General features: G+C 46.0%; 1 protein-coding gene and 1 long non-coding RNA gene across 44 annotated transcripts in view; both read right to left on the bottom strand.

The window, feature by feature from the left end:
* The window catches only part of TRIM63 (tripartite motif containing 63), a 64241-nt gene that overhangs the window by 40474 nt on the left and 10567 nt on the right, over positions 1 to 13200 (bottom strand). For 19 of the 43 annotated variants that reach the window (XR_012424122.1, XR_012424116.1, XR_012424131.1 and 16 more), the window contains one exon: positions 2846 to 2880. The exons of 9 other annotated variants lie outside the window; for them this stretch is intronic. The gene's annotated coding sequence lies outside the window, so the exon portion shown is untranslated. Of the gene's footprint in view, positions 1 to 660; positions 777 to 1086; positions 1226 to 2521; positions 2659 to 2845; positions 2881 to 6728; positions 6851 to 8676; positions 9119 to 13200 lie in introns of those variants that run through there. 15 more of the 43 variants (XR_012424130.1, XR_012424115.1, XR_010580534.2 and 12 more) reach the window with 7 other exon arrangements.
* LOC141408591 (uncharacterized) lies at positions 661 to 1214 on the bottom strand. Its single transcript, XR_012424207.1, has 2 exons — positions 1075 to 1214; positions 661 to 771 (listed from the first exon to the last, which is right to left on the bottom strand). It is a non-coding gene; the product is annotated as an uncharacterized lncRNA (long non-coding RNA).

Below are 13200 nucleotides of genomic sequence, written 5' to 3'. Positions count from 1 at the left end.
CAGCACTCTGGGAGGCCAAGGTGGACTGATCACAAGGTCAGGAGTTTGAGACCAGCCTGGCCAACATAGTGAAACTCCTCCATCTCTACTAAAAATAAAAGAATTAGCTGGGTGTGATGGTGGGCGCCCATAATCCCAGCTACTCAGGAGGCTGAGACAGTAGAATCGTTTGAATCTGGGAGGCGGAGTTTGCAGTGAGCCGACATCACGCCATTGTACCCCAACCTGGGCAACAGAAAAAGACTCCGTCTCAACAAAACAAGACAAAAAAAAAAAAAATAGACAAAAGATCTGAACAGACACTTCACCAAAGAAGATAAACAAATGGCAAATAAACACATGAAAATATGCTCAACATCATGTGTCATTAGGGAATTGCAAATTAACACAACAACGAAATGCCACTACTAGAATGAAACACCTACTAGATTGGCCAGAATCCAGAACACTGACAACACCAAATGCTAGCAAGGCTGTGGAGCAACAGGAACTCTCATTCATTGCTGGTGGGAATGCAAAATGGTACAGCCACTTGGAAGACAGTTTGACAGTTTCTTACAAAACTAAACATACTCTTACCATACTAGCCAGCGATCACACTGCTTGGTATTTACTCAAAAGAGTTGAAAACTTATGTTCACACAAAAACTTACACATGAATGTTTATAGCAGCTTTATTCATAACTGCCAAAACTTGGAAGCAACCAAGGTGTTCTTCAGCAGGTGAATGGATAAATAAACTGTAGTACATCGAGACAGTGGAATAGTATTCTGCACTAAAAAGAAAGAAATGAGCTAACAAGTGATGGAAAGACATAGAGGAACCTTAAATGCATATAATTAAGTGAAAGAAGATGATCTGAAAAGGCTGACATGCTATATGATTCCAACTATATGACATTCTGGAAAAGGTAAAACTATGGAGACAATCAAAAAATTAGTGATTGGCCAGGCGCAGTAGCTCACACCTGTAATCCCAGCACTTCGGGAGGCTGAGGCAGGTGGATCACTTGAGCTCAGGAGTTTAAGACCAGCTTGGCCAACATGTGAAACCCCATCTCTACTAAAACTTACAAAAATTAGCCGGGCATGATGGTGCACGCCTGTAATCCCAGCTACTCAGGAGGCTGATGCAGGAGAGTTGTTTGAACCCAGGAGGCAGAGGTTGCAGTGAGCCAAAATCATGCCACTGCACTCCAGCCTGGGTGACAGAGTGAGTGAGACTCTATCTCAAAAAAAGAAAAAAAACAAAATTAGTGGTTGTCAGCGGTAAGCAGGGAGGAAGGGATGAATTGGCAGAGCACAGAGGATTTTTACATGAGTGAAATTATTCTATATGGTACTACAGTGGTAAATACATGTCACCATACATTTGTCCAAACTCCTAGAATGTACAACACCGAGTGAACACTAATGTAAACTCCGGGTTGGGGTGACAGTGTGTCCACATAGGTTTATCAATTGTAATAAAGGTACTGCTCTGATCACCTAAGGTCAGAAGTTTGAGACCACCCTGGCCACCGTGGCAAAACCTTGTCTCTATTAAAAATATAACATTTAGCTGGGCATGGTGATGGGCGTCTGTAATCCCAGCTACTTGGGAGGCTGAGACAGGAGAATCGCTTGAACCCAGGAGGCGGAGGTGGCAGTGAGCTGAGATTGGGCCACTGCACTCCAGCCTGGGCAACAGAGTGAGACTGTCTCAAAAAAACAGAAAAACAAAAAAACCAAGGTACCGCTCTGGTGGGAGATGTTGATAGTCGGGGAGGCTGTGCATGTGTAGGGGCCAGGGCTCTATGGGGTATGTCTGTACCTTCCTCTCAATTTTGCTGTGAACCTAAAAACTGCTGTAAAAAATAAAGGGTATTACCTTTTTTAAATCAATTAAAAAATTTTTTTTTGTTTTAAGAAAACAAAGAAGCATTGTCTGGTATAATTTGTTAGCTCAAGTGGAGGAATGAAAAATTCCTGGAAGATCTTTGTTTCTTAAGATCTGCCACGGCTCCCCTGGGGAAGAACAAAATGGGAAGTTGTGTGTAAAAATGAGGAGTTGGGCTACCAACAACACCCACTATTACCAGACACTTGCTGTACACTAATCCCCGTGCTTTTAGGAATTATTTCATTTGTCCTTTCAACAGCCAAATGAAAATGTTTCTATTGCATGTGTCAACCAAGAAGAGTGTCTAAGACAGGTCTTGGTCAGTTTAGAGGTATATTTTGCCAAGGCTGAGCTGGAGAGGAAGGAGGAAAGAAAAAAAAAAAAGGAGGACAGAAAAACTGAGACAAGTGGTTACATTGTTTTGAGGCTTTGCTGAGCCCTCACTGAATCCACACGTTGCACATGGAAAGGAGGGGGTAGAGGAACAGTCTGTATTCTGGCTGTTGCAGTGGCTCATGCCTGTAATCCTAGCACTTTGGAAAGGCAAGATGGGCGGATCACCTGAGATCAGGGGTTCAGGATCAGCCTGGCCAATATGGTGAAACCCTGTCTCTACTGAAAATACAAAAATTAGCGGGACATGGTGGCGCATGCCTGTAATCCCAGCTACTCGGAAGGCTGAGGCAGGAGAATCACTTGAATCTGGGAGGTGGAGGTTGCAGTGAGCCGAGATCGCACCACTGCACTCCAGTCTGGGCAACAGAGTGAGACTCCATCTCAAAAACAAACAAACAAAAAATTATGTATTCCTCTCATGCTCAATGTGCTCAGTAAATCTACACCTTACATAAGACAAACACACAGCAGAGGGAGAAGTCAAATACGCATTCCTCTGGGGTGGGCGGTGAGACTATTTCTAGTCTCCTCTTGTCCCATACCCGTCAAGATAAGCTGCTCACTTACATTTTCAGGGTGAGGGAGGCCAGCTGGGGAGATACCTGTTTAAGAAGAGAAGGAAAGGCAATTGTTTATGTGTGACTCAGTTTCCAAACTTAACGTTCCCTTTTGGCACAGTGAGTTGGGGGTCCCAAGATTTTATTTTCCTTTCATACATGGAAGGTGTAAAAAGTAAAGTAGAGGTTCCTCTTCAAAGACTTTCCTCCCCGTCTAATTAGGAATAAATAGTAACTTCTCTTAGAAGCAAAATTTATTCAAAGACCTGTGCTAACATTCTTAAATATCTGCGAGCTGTAATAAAGAAATCAATATACTTTATGTTCTTAGCTTCCAATATTTGCCCTGGCATGCTTATACTGGTCCAAGCAAGCATTAGGCCATAGCCTGTTCTTCTTCCTTATTTAAAAGTGTTTTAACCTTTTTCAGCATTGTACAAATTACTTCCTCCTTCCTTTGTTCCCCTCTACCTTTGCCTCTTTTAAAAAGTTCTAAGTCGCTAGCCAATCGGGACAGATACAGAATGTGAGGTCCCGTTCCAGCCAACGGAAACCAGACACAGCAGTGGGGTGGACGCGTCAGGTTATAAACGACCCTGTCTCCTTTGTTCGGTGTCCTCTTGCGGCAAAACTGCTGGTGAGTGTACCCTTCCTGGCAGGAAGTAAAAATGGCCTTAGTAAATAAATTAAATTTATGTCCAAGTACTATTTAACACCGAGGAACAAACATTTCAAACAAAGGGCTCAAACTTAGTATTATTCCCAGTTAACCGCTGAGGAAACTGAGGCTGAAGGATGTAGATTTTCCCGATCACACAGGTCTGCCTGAGTCCAAGGCAGGGGTTGTGTCTAAACCCCTAAGGCAGATGGGGGTCCTTTAAGCCCCCTTCCAGCTTTGAGAGTCCTCTGTTCCATGCCTGGATCTCCTCCTTCTGGAAGCGCTGCTCTTTTGGGCTTTGGATCCCTGGAAGGACAGTGCTGTGCCCATAGGGGACTGAGGAGATGACAGCCTGGCGTTTGACTTCATGCAGGAATTTCACACCTTCCCAGACCTTAGAGTGCAGGTGGAGAGTGTCTGGCAGAGAAGGCGCCAAGTACTGCCTGCTGAGGCTGGGAAGGACTGCTCCCATGGCGAGCGAGGCCAGCGGCTCCTTCTCCTGCCCTGGCCACCTGTTTCCCAGCCCTCCCCTTCCCACCTCTCCATCTTGGAATGCTAAATGCAAAGCTGGTGGGCTGGCTGGGTATTAGTAACTCGACTCTGACAGACTCTGACATCTACACTGATAAGAAAGGCGTTTCCTACTGGAGCCAAGGCATCTGCGTGCCTTCTCAGCCATCTCTCCAACCCCTCCGTGACCCTGAAGAGAATGAGGGTGGCAGGATAATAATAGTAACCATAGTTACCCTGTTTTGAGTGCTGCACAGTGCCAGGCCACTGTGCCAAATGCGTCACCCACATTGTTGCATTCAATCCTACAGCCACCCCTTCAGGTACTTTTAGTATCTCCATTTCAGATATGAAACAACTGAGGCTTGTGAGAGGTCAAGAACTTGCCCTAGGCCACACAGCAAGTGAGCTGCAGAGAGAAACTCAAATCCTATCCTCCAGCAGCACCAAGCCCTCTTCTTCTCCCCTCTAGTGGGTGGTGAGAGCCAGAGGGAGGCACGCTGCTCCGGCTGGCTGGTGTGCAATGGAAGCTCTGTGCCTGGTTTCTTCAACTTCCAGGAACAGAGTGAACTAGGATGGGACACAGAGGGAGGGGACGAGCTTCCAGGAAGCCACCTTTCCAGTGGATGAACAGCAGGATCAGGGCTGTTGGCCCAGGCCTCGTGATGGCCCCAGGGGCCAGGGGCCAGGGGCCAGGGGCAGGGCCAGCCTGGGAGAGGGGCCCTCCCCAGGCTTCTAGAGTGAGGAATCGGGTAACAGGAACATCTGTTCCTGCCCAGGGAAGGTGAGGTTGTGCTTGGAGCAGGCGGGGCCTTTCCGCATCTGCCCACCTCTTCTCCTCTGGTCCCTGGTTCTCCATCCATCGCTCCTCCCTTCACCCCTTTCAGGTGCTTCATATTTGGAGTCTCCCAGGAAAAAGGGAAAATCACAGGGGGAGGAGAGCAGAGCAGCCCATTTGTTCGAGCCTCTCAGTCACAGAGGCTGCAAATTTAGCCTTTTGATCTTGGCTTCTGAGTGGCAGTGAGGCATACTGCTTAAGCCTGCAGCCCCTGGAGCCAGATTCCTGCTGGGCCACCCTCCCAGGGCTGCCCCTTAATGCGGCCTAACCTTAGGCAGATTCCTTAACCTCTCTGTGCCTCAGTTTCTCTGTCTGTAAGATAGGGATAAATACTTCATAAGATTTTTGCAAAAATGCAGTGAGTTGATAAATGTAAAGTAGACATTTCTATAAGTGTGAAGCCTGGCACAGAATAAGCACTCTCTCAGCGTTAGTTGCTGTTTCCAAATGAAGTTACATACAGAATCATGAATAGAATGGAGAGAAGGCATCCATCATGAATAGAATGGAGAGAAGGCCATACATGGCCAGACGCGGTGGTTCATGCCTGTAATCCCAGCATGGGAGGCCGAGGCAGGTGGATCACGAAGTCAGGAGATTGAGACCATCCTGGCTAACACAGTGAAACCCCGTCTCTACTAAAAATACAAAAAAAAATAGCTGGGAGCAGTGGCACATGCCTGTAATCCCAGCTACTCGGGAGGCTGAGGCAGGAGAATCGCTTGAACCCTGGAGGCGGAGGTTGCATTGAGCCAAGATCGCGTCACTGCACTCCAGCCTGGACGACAGAGCAAGAGTCCGTCTCAAAAAATAAAATAAAATAAAATAAATAAATAAATAAATAAATAAATAAATAAAATAAAATACAGTCTCCTATAACCACACCACTCAGCACAACCACCAACCCCATTTCACTCTATTTTCTTTAGATTTTTTCCTGTTCATCATTTTTATAACATCGTAACCATCATGTGCTTAAAAGTTGTAAAACTTTGGCTGGGCATAGTGGCTACGCCTGTAATCCCAGCACTTTGGGAGGCTGAGGTGGGTGGATTACTTGAAACCAGGAGTTTGAGAACAGCCTGGCTAACATGACAAAACCCCCTCTCCACTACAAAAGTTAGCTGGGTGTGGCGGTACACGCCTGTAATCCCAGCTACTCGGGAGGCTGAGGCAGGAGAATCGCTTGAACCCATGAGGCGGAGGTTGCATTGAGCCGAGATCGTACCACTGCACTCCAGTCTGGGTGACAGAGTGAGATTCTGCATCCAAAGAAAAAAGTAAATAAATAAAAAGAGTTGTGTAACTTTGGGACTTTTTTTTTTCATTTAACATTTTATTCTAAGCATTTACTATAATAATTCAGTAGGTTTTTGTTGAGGGTCTACTACGCACCAAGCATTGTTCTAAACTCTGAGTATACAGCAGCCAACAGAACAAAGCCCTTCTTCTCCAGGAATGGAACAGACAAAGCCCGTCTCTCAAGGACTTGGTGACATTTCCCACTGGGCATTGATTGCTACATTGTCTTAGAGCTCATTCTTTTAAATTGAGGTCTAATTTCACACAGTAGAGTGCACACATATAAAATGTGAAGTTCAGTGAATGTTCATGTGTGTAGTCACCCATGTAACCACCACCCATCTCAAGAAACAGAACATTTCCAGTGCTCCAGAAGATTCCCTCACCTTCCCAGTCAATAACTACCTTTCTTCCCCTCACGTAACCTTCTGGCTTCTATCGACATAGATTAGTTTCACCTGTTTAAGAACAAGATCCACTCTTTTGAGAATGTCCACTTTCTAACGGCTGCAGAATATTCTATCCTATGGATATGTTTTTGGACACGTTTTGCTTTTAGTTTCTCACCATTATCAATAATGTTACCTTGGACCAGGTGCAATGGCTCACACCTGTAATCCCAGCACTTTGGGAGGCCAAGGCAGGTGAATCACCTGAGGTCGGGAGTTCGAGACCAGCCTCGCTCACATGGTGAAACCCCGTCTCTACTAAAAATACAAAGAAAAAAAAAATGAGCTGGGCATGGTAGTGCGCACCTGTAATTCTAGCTATTCAGGAGGCTAAGGCAGGAGAATTGCTTAAATCTGGGAGGCGGAGGTTGCAGCGAGCTGAGATCACGCCGCTGTGCTCCAGCTTGGGCGACAAAGCAGGACTCCGTCTCGATAATAATAATAATAATAATAATGCTACATTGAATGTCACATTTTAAATCATTTCCTTAAGCTACAGACTCTCAGAAGCAGGACTGATATTGAAAACATCTTGGTAAATACTGACAGACTGCTTTCCTGAAAGAGTGTGTGGCACCAACAGTGAATGTAACTGGAGGGGCAAGCTATGGGTGCATAGCTTCACTACAGTGTCCACCTCAACTCAATTGTCTACTTCCCTATCCCTGTTTGAGCTTGAATACTCAGCATATAATACAGTGGTCCGGAAGGGTGTCTCCACGAGAAGTCTGAACACCATGAGAAAGATCCACAAGACTCTCTTGGTGAAGTTGCCATAATAGGGAGCTTGGGCCTCAACTTTACAATGTCAAAACTCTAACTTTTTGCTTACATTAAGAGAGGATTCACCCTTGGGCTAACAACAATGAAGCAACAGACTCTGACTCAATCATAAAGCAGATAACAATCTGTGAGTTTACAAAGATAAATTTATCAGTCAAGTATGCAAGAATGTGTGTATATCAAAAGACTGTCCTCCCTTGTTAGAAAGCCACAGGGGAAGCCAAATGATCAACAGAAAATATCTTGGTGTCTCAGTCTGAGTCAGAAAGCAGAGAAGGAAGCCCTGAGATGTGTAGAGAGGCACCCTTATCTTCAGCTCAAAAGACCCCCTCAGCTCCGAGCCGATAAGGAGCAGTGAGTTTTCCCTACGTCCAGCAGTTCCTTGGCTATTCCTCCTTCCCATCCCAAACTTCAAACACCAGATCCTGTGCAATCTCCCACCTGCCCTTAAATCGACTTCTTTCCATCGCCTCATTCACAGCCTGGTCCAGACCACTATCATCTCTTGCCTAAACTTTTGCAACTCATCTCTCCTTGCCCTCTTGCTCACTCTTGATCCAGTCTCCATCTGCCAGCCAGAGTGATCTTTTGGTTTTTGAGACTGAGTTTCACTCTATTGCCCAGGCTGAAGTGCAGTGGTATAATCTTGGCTCACTGCAATCTCTGGCTCCTGGGTTCAAGCAATTCTCATGCCTCAGCCTCCCAAGTAGCTGGGATTACAGGCAGGTGCCACCACACTTGACTAATTTTTGTATTTTTAGTAGAGACAAAGTTTCACCATGTTGACCAGGCTGGTCTCAAACTCTTGACTTCAAATATCTGCCCACCTTGGCCTCCTAAAGTGCTGGAATTACAGGTGTGAGCCACCTCAGCTGGTCGAGTGATCTTTTAAACTGGACATATGAGTGTGTTTAAAGTCTCTACCTAGTTGAATGTGTTGGCTCACAACTATAATCCCAACACTTTGGGAGGCCAAGGCAGGAGGATCACTTGAGGCCAGGAGTTCAAGACCAGCCTGGGCAACATAGCAAGACTATGTCTCCACATAAATAAACAAACAAATAATTAGCTGGGTGTGGTTGCACGCACCTGTGGTCTCAGCTACTTGGAAGGCTGAGATGGGAGGATTGCTTGAGCCCAGGAAGTCAAGGCTGCAGTGAACCACGATCATGTCACTGTACTATAGCCTGGGCAAAGAGCAAGACCCTACCTCAAAAACAATAAAAATAAAATAAATAAAATCTCTACTTAAAACTCTCTGGTGATTGACAGGTTAACAGATGAACAAAACACAGTATATACATAAAACGGAATGTTATTCAGTCTTAAAGAGGAAGGAAATTCTGACACATGCTACAACATGGGTGAACCTTGGAGACCTTACACTAAGTGAAATAAGCCAGACACACAAAAAAAGTACTGAATTATTCCATTCATGTGAGGTACCTAGAATAGTCAAATCATAGATACAGAAAGTAGAGGCCGCGCACAGTGGCTCACGCCTGTAATTCCAGCACTTTGGGAGGCCGAGGCGGGCAGATCACCTGGGGTTTGAGACCAGGAGTTTGAGACCAGTCTGGCCAACATGGTAAAACCCTGTCTCTACTAAAAATACAAAAAATTAGCCAGGCATGGTGGCAGGCACATATAATCCCAGCTACTTGGGAGGCTGAAGCAGGAGAGTCACTTGAACCTGGGAGGTGGAGGTTGCAGTGAGCTGAGATTGCACCATTTCACTCCAGCCTAGGAGAAAAGAGTGAAACTCTGTCTTAAAAAAAACAAGTAAAATAGTGGTTATCACATTACCAGGGGCCGGGGAGAGAGGGAATGGGGAACTATTGTTTAATGGATACAGAGTTGCAGTTCGGGATGATTAAAAAAAACCCTGAATGTCCTCGCTGGGTGGCTCACACCTGTAATCCCAGTATTCTGGGAGGCCGAGGCAGGTGGATCACTTGAGGTCAGGAGTTCGAGACCAGCCTGGCCAACATGATGAGACCCTGTCTCTACTGAAAATACAAAAATTAGCCGGACATAGTAGCACATAGTCCCAGCCACTTGGGAGGCTGAGGCGGGAGGATTGCTTGAACCGGGAGGTGGGGGTTGCAGTGAGCCAAGATCACACCACTGCCCTCCAGCCTGGGAGACAGAACAAGACTTCATCTCAAATAATAATAATAATAATAATAATAATAATAGTTCTGGATGGTGGTAATGGTTGCACAACAATATAAATTACTTAATGCTGTTAATGTTAAGTAATAAATTACTTAAATGCAGTTAAAATGATTAAATCAGCAAATTTTGTTATCTCTATTTTACCACAATTAAAAAAAAAAAAAAAAAAGACCCTTGCTGACCTGTTGCTTTTATCCCCAAATCCATAACATGATCTACGAGACCCGATAGGATCTCACCCCTGCTTGTGTAGGGGTTTTAAGGCTAAACTTTATAACTTCTTCCCCCTCCAGTTGGGATCTAGACCTATTAGGAAATCCAAATGGCTATCAAGGCAATGGAGAGATAAAAATATGGGACTTATTACTGATAAAGTTGGGCTTTGGAAGCAAACGCTTGTATTTATAGCCACAATGGAGGTTCCTAGTGTCTTCCTCTCCCCATCATCTCCCCCCAGCTCTTGATTTAAACTTCCAGCTAAGGCCTGCATAGAGCAGCTGGACAGGTCGTCCTGAATGCCAAGCATGCTCCTCCCTCTGCTGCTCACTTAGCTCATTTCTGCCTCTCGGTCATTTCTTAGCATAAGTGTCACATGTGGCTGGGCATGGTGGCTCACACCTGTTATCCCAGCACTTTGGGAGGCTGAGGTGGGCAGATCACTTGAGGCCAGGAGTTCAAGACCAGCCTGTCCAACATGGCGAAACCCCGTCTCTACTAAAAATACAAAAATCGAGCCAGGTGTGGTGGTGTGTGCCTGTAGTCCCAAGCTGTCTGTGAGGCTGAGGAAGGAGAATCGCTTGACCCGGGAGGCAGAGGTTACAGTGAACTGAGATCACACCATTGCACCCCAGCCTGAGCAACACAGTGGGACTGTCTCAAAAAAAAAAAAAAAGGCCTCTGTCATATGCTCATATGCTCAGAGGCCTTCCGTGGCCCATACTACCTCCTCCCTGCCTCCTAATAAGTCTCATGCCCCCTAGAGCTTCTCCTGCATAGCACTTTCCAGAACTGTGTCTGTGTCTCTTTCCATGATCATTGTGGGTGTAAATAAGAAGGCAAGTTTCATGAGAACAGGCACTGCGCTATGGTCTCCATGTGTCCCCCTAAAATTCATGTTAAAACTGAACTGCTAGTGTGATAGTATTAAGAGGTATGGCCTTTAGGATGTGATTAAGTCATGAGGGTGGAGCCGTCATGGGTAGGATTAGTGACCTTATAAAAGGGGTGCAAGAGGCCGGGCGCGGTGGCTCATGCCTGTAATCCCAGCACTTTGGGAGGCCGAGGCAGGCGGATCACGAGGTCAAGAGATGGAGACTATCCTGGTCAACATAGTGAAACTCTGTCTCTACTAAAAAAAAAAAAAAAAAAAAAAAATTAGCCAGGTGTGATGGCATGTGCCTGTAGTCCCAGATACTCAGGAGGCAGAGGCAGGAGAATCACTTGAACCCAGGAGGCGGAGGTTGCAGTGAGCCGAGATCATGCCACCGCATTCCAGCTTGGCAACAGAGCGCAAATCCGTCTCAAAAAAAAAAAAAAAAAAAGGTAAAAGGGGTGCAAAGGAGCTATTCATCCCTTTTTGCCCTCCCACTTCTGCCTTGTAAGGATGCAGCACCAAGCCACCATCTTGGAAGCAGAGAGAGCAGCTCTCACCACAGACGGAATCTGCTGGTACCTTGATCTTGGTCTTTGCAGTCTCTAGGATTGGGAGAAGTAAATTTCTGTTGTTTATAAATTACTCAGTCTAAGGTATTTTGTTATAGCAGCATGAACAGATGAAGACGCACTGTGTATGCTGTATGTTTCCTTCATGGCCACATCCCCAGTGCCTAGCATGGTGCCTGGCACTTTGGCTCCCATACACATTGGAGAATATTCCATTCACTAGCACTCCTCTCCAGGAGAGGTCTGTATACTCTTGGACGACAAATGTGGATAAGGCTTGGGGCCGGGAGGTCAGGGGCCAGCCTAAGTAACATTCGCAGGTACATGGATTAGCGGGCCTTGTGGGGTCTACAGTTTGTCCAGGGCCCAAGATGTCAGCACCATCGAGAAGCTAAGTGTGGTTGGTTATCTGTGCCTCCTTCCCAGCCGCTGCTCTAAATAACCATAGAGCAAATATTTGAAGAATGTCAGCTTAAAGGAGTGTCTCGCTCTGACCCTCAAATCTCAATTTATTTTTAAATTGACAAAAATTGTATATATTACACATGTGTACAACATAATACTTTGAAATATGAATACATTGTGGAATGGCTAAATTTAAGGCCCAGTGTAAATGCTACCTCCTCTCTAAAGCTTTCCTACCCGCCATTCCCCTCCACAGAAGCACAGTTTGGATTTCCTCCCCTGGGCTGTGTAACCTCAGCTGGCACTAGTTGAACTGTACTGTCTGCATATTTATATGTCTGTCTCTCCTCCCAGAGGAAGTCCATGAGGGCAGGGACTTTATCTTTTCGTTCACTGCTTTTTCTTAGCATCAAGCACAATTTCTTGCATGTGGTAGATATTCACCAAATACCTGTCGACTTAATGAACAAAGTGCCACCATGTGCCAGGCACTAGTTGACTTCTGAGAAGGGGTATATGTCAAGACATTTGTTAGCCACCCACCAGCCTCTGAATTTAAGCCTGCCAGTAAGCCCCATCCTTCAGGACACAGAGCTTGGTCAAGAAGGGGCCCACAACCCTATCCCCTACTCCCTACTCCCTAGCCCCTAGCCAATCAGGTCCAACAAGACTTAAATTTTAGGAATCTTGTTTGAGGAATAGAGAAGCTGACTTTCTCATTCCTGCAGGATGTGAACTCATAAGGCTGCATTCCCACTGGTGACCCCCAGGCCCACAAGGGAAGCCAGCCTTAAGACGAATGCAGCATCATGGGAGGCAGAACAGAGGAAACTGGTGTCTTTGGTGACATGTGAGCTGCTGAATCAAACTTCCTTCCCGAAGCTAGCCCTCCCGTCTCCATTTCTCTTAGGTATATGTACCAATCATTCCTTTCAGTCACTTTGTTTCTGCTCTTGCAACATGAAGCGTCCAGAAGAGGCCAGAGAATCACACGAAACCCAAGCTTTAACACCTCAGGACCTGCTGAGGAGATGGGTGAATCCTCAGTTTAGGACACTCTCAACTCTCACATCCAGCATGGTTTTCAGATGGTGGCACCCCAGCAGCTCTTGGACACAGGAGAAGGAGATGTGAACCTGGGTCTTAACCATCACCTGCTCTAGCTGTTCTCAGTCCTCACCAAGAAGACAACTAGGACCCATCCAAAGACAAAAACAGCCAAAGTTATACCTGGCACAAGACCTTTGTGGGCCCCCAGATCACTTTTCTCGGAGGCTGGATCAGAAATAAACATTTTGGTTTTCTTATTATAAGCATAGTGGAGGTGTAGGATTGAAGAATCAGAGTGTTGGAGCTGGAAGGATCCTTAGAGATGAGCTGGTCAGACCCCCTCATTTTGCAGATGGGGAGACTGAGGCCCACAGCAGGGAGGAGTCTTTCTTGCTCAAGATCACACAGCGTGTTAGTGCCAAAGCTAGTACCCTCCCTAAAGGAGTTTCTCCCTCAGCCTCCCCCTGCAGAAATGGGGCTAAGGAGACTGGGCGCAGTGGCTCATGCCTATAATCCCAGCACTTTGGGAG

This window comes from Macaca fascicularis, chromosome 1, assembly GCF_037993035.2.
Source record: "Macaca fascicularis isolate 582-1 chromosome 1, T2T-MFA8v1.1".
NCBI lineage: Eukaryota > Metazoa > Chordata > Mammalia > Primates > Cercopithecidae > Macaca > Macaca fascicularis.
Note: the sequence above shows the minus strand (reverse complement) of the source record. Positions and strands in the feature narration are given on the sequence as shown.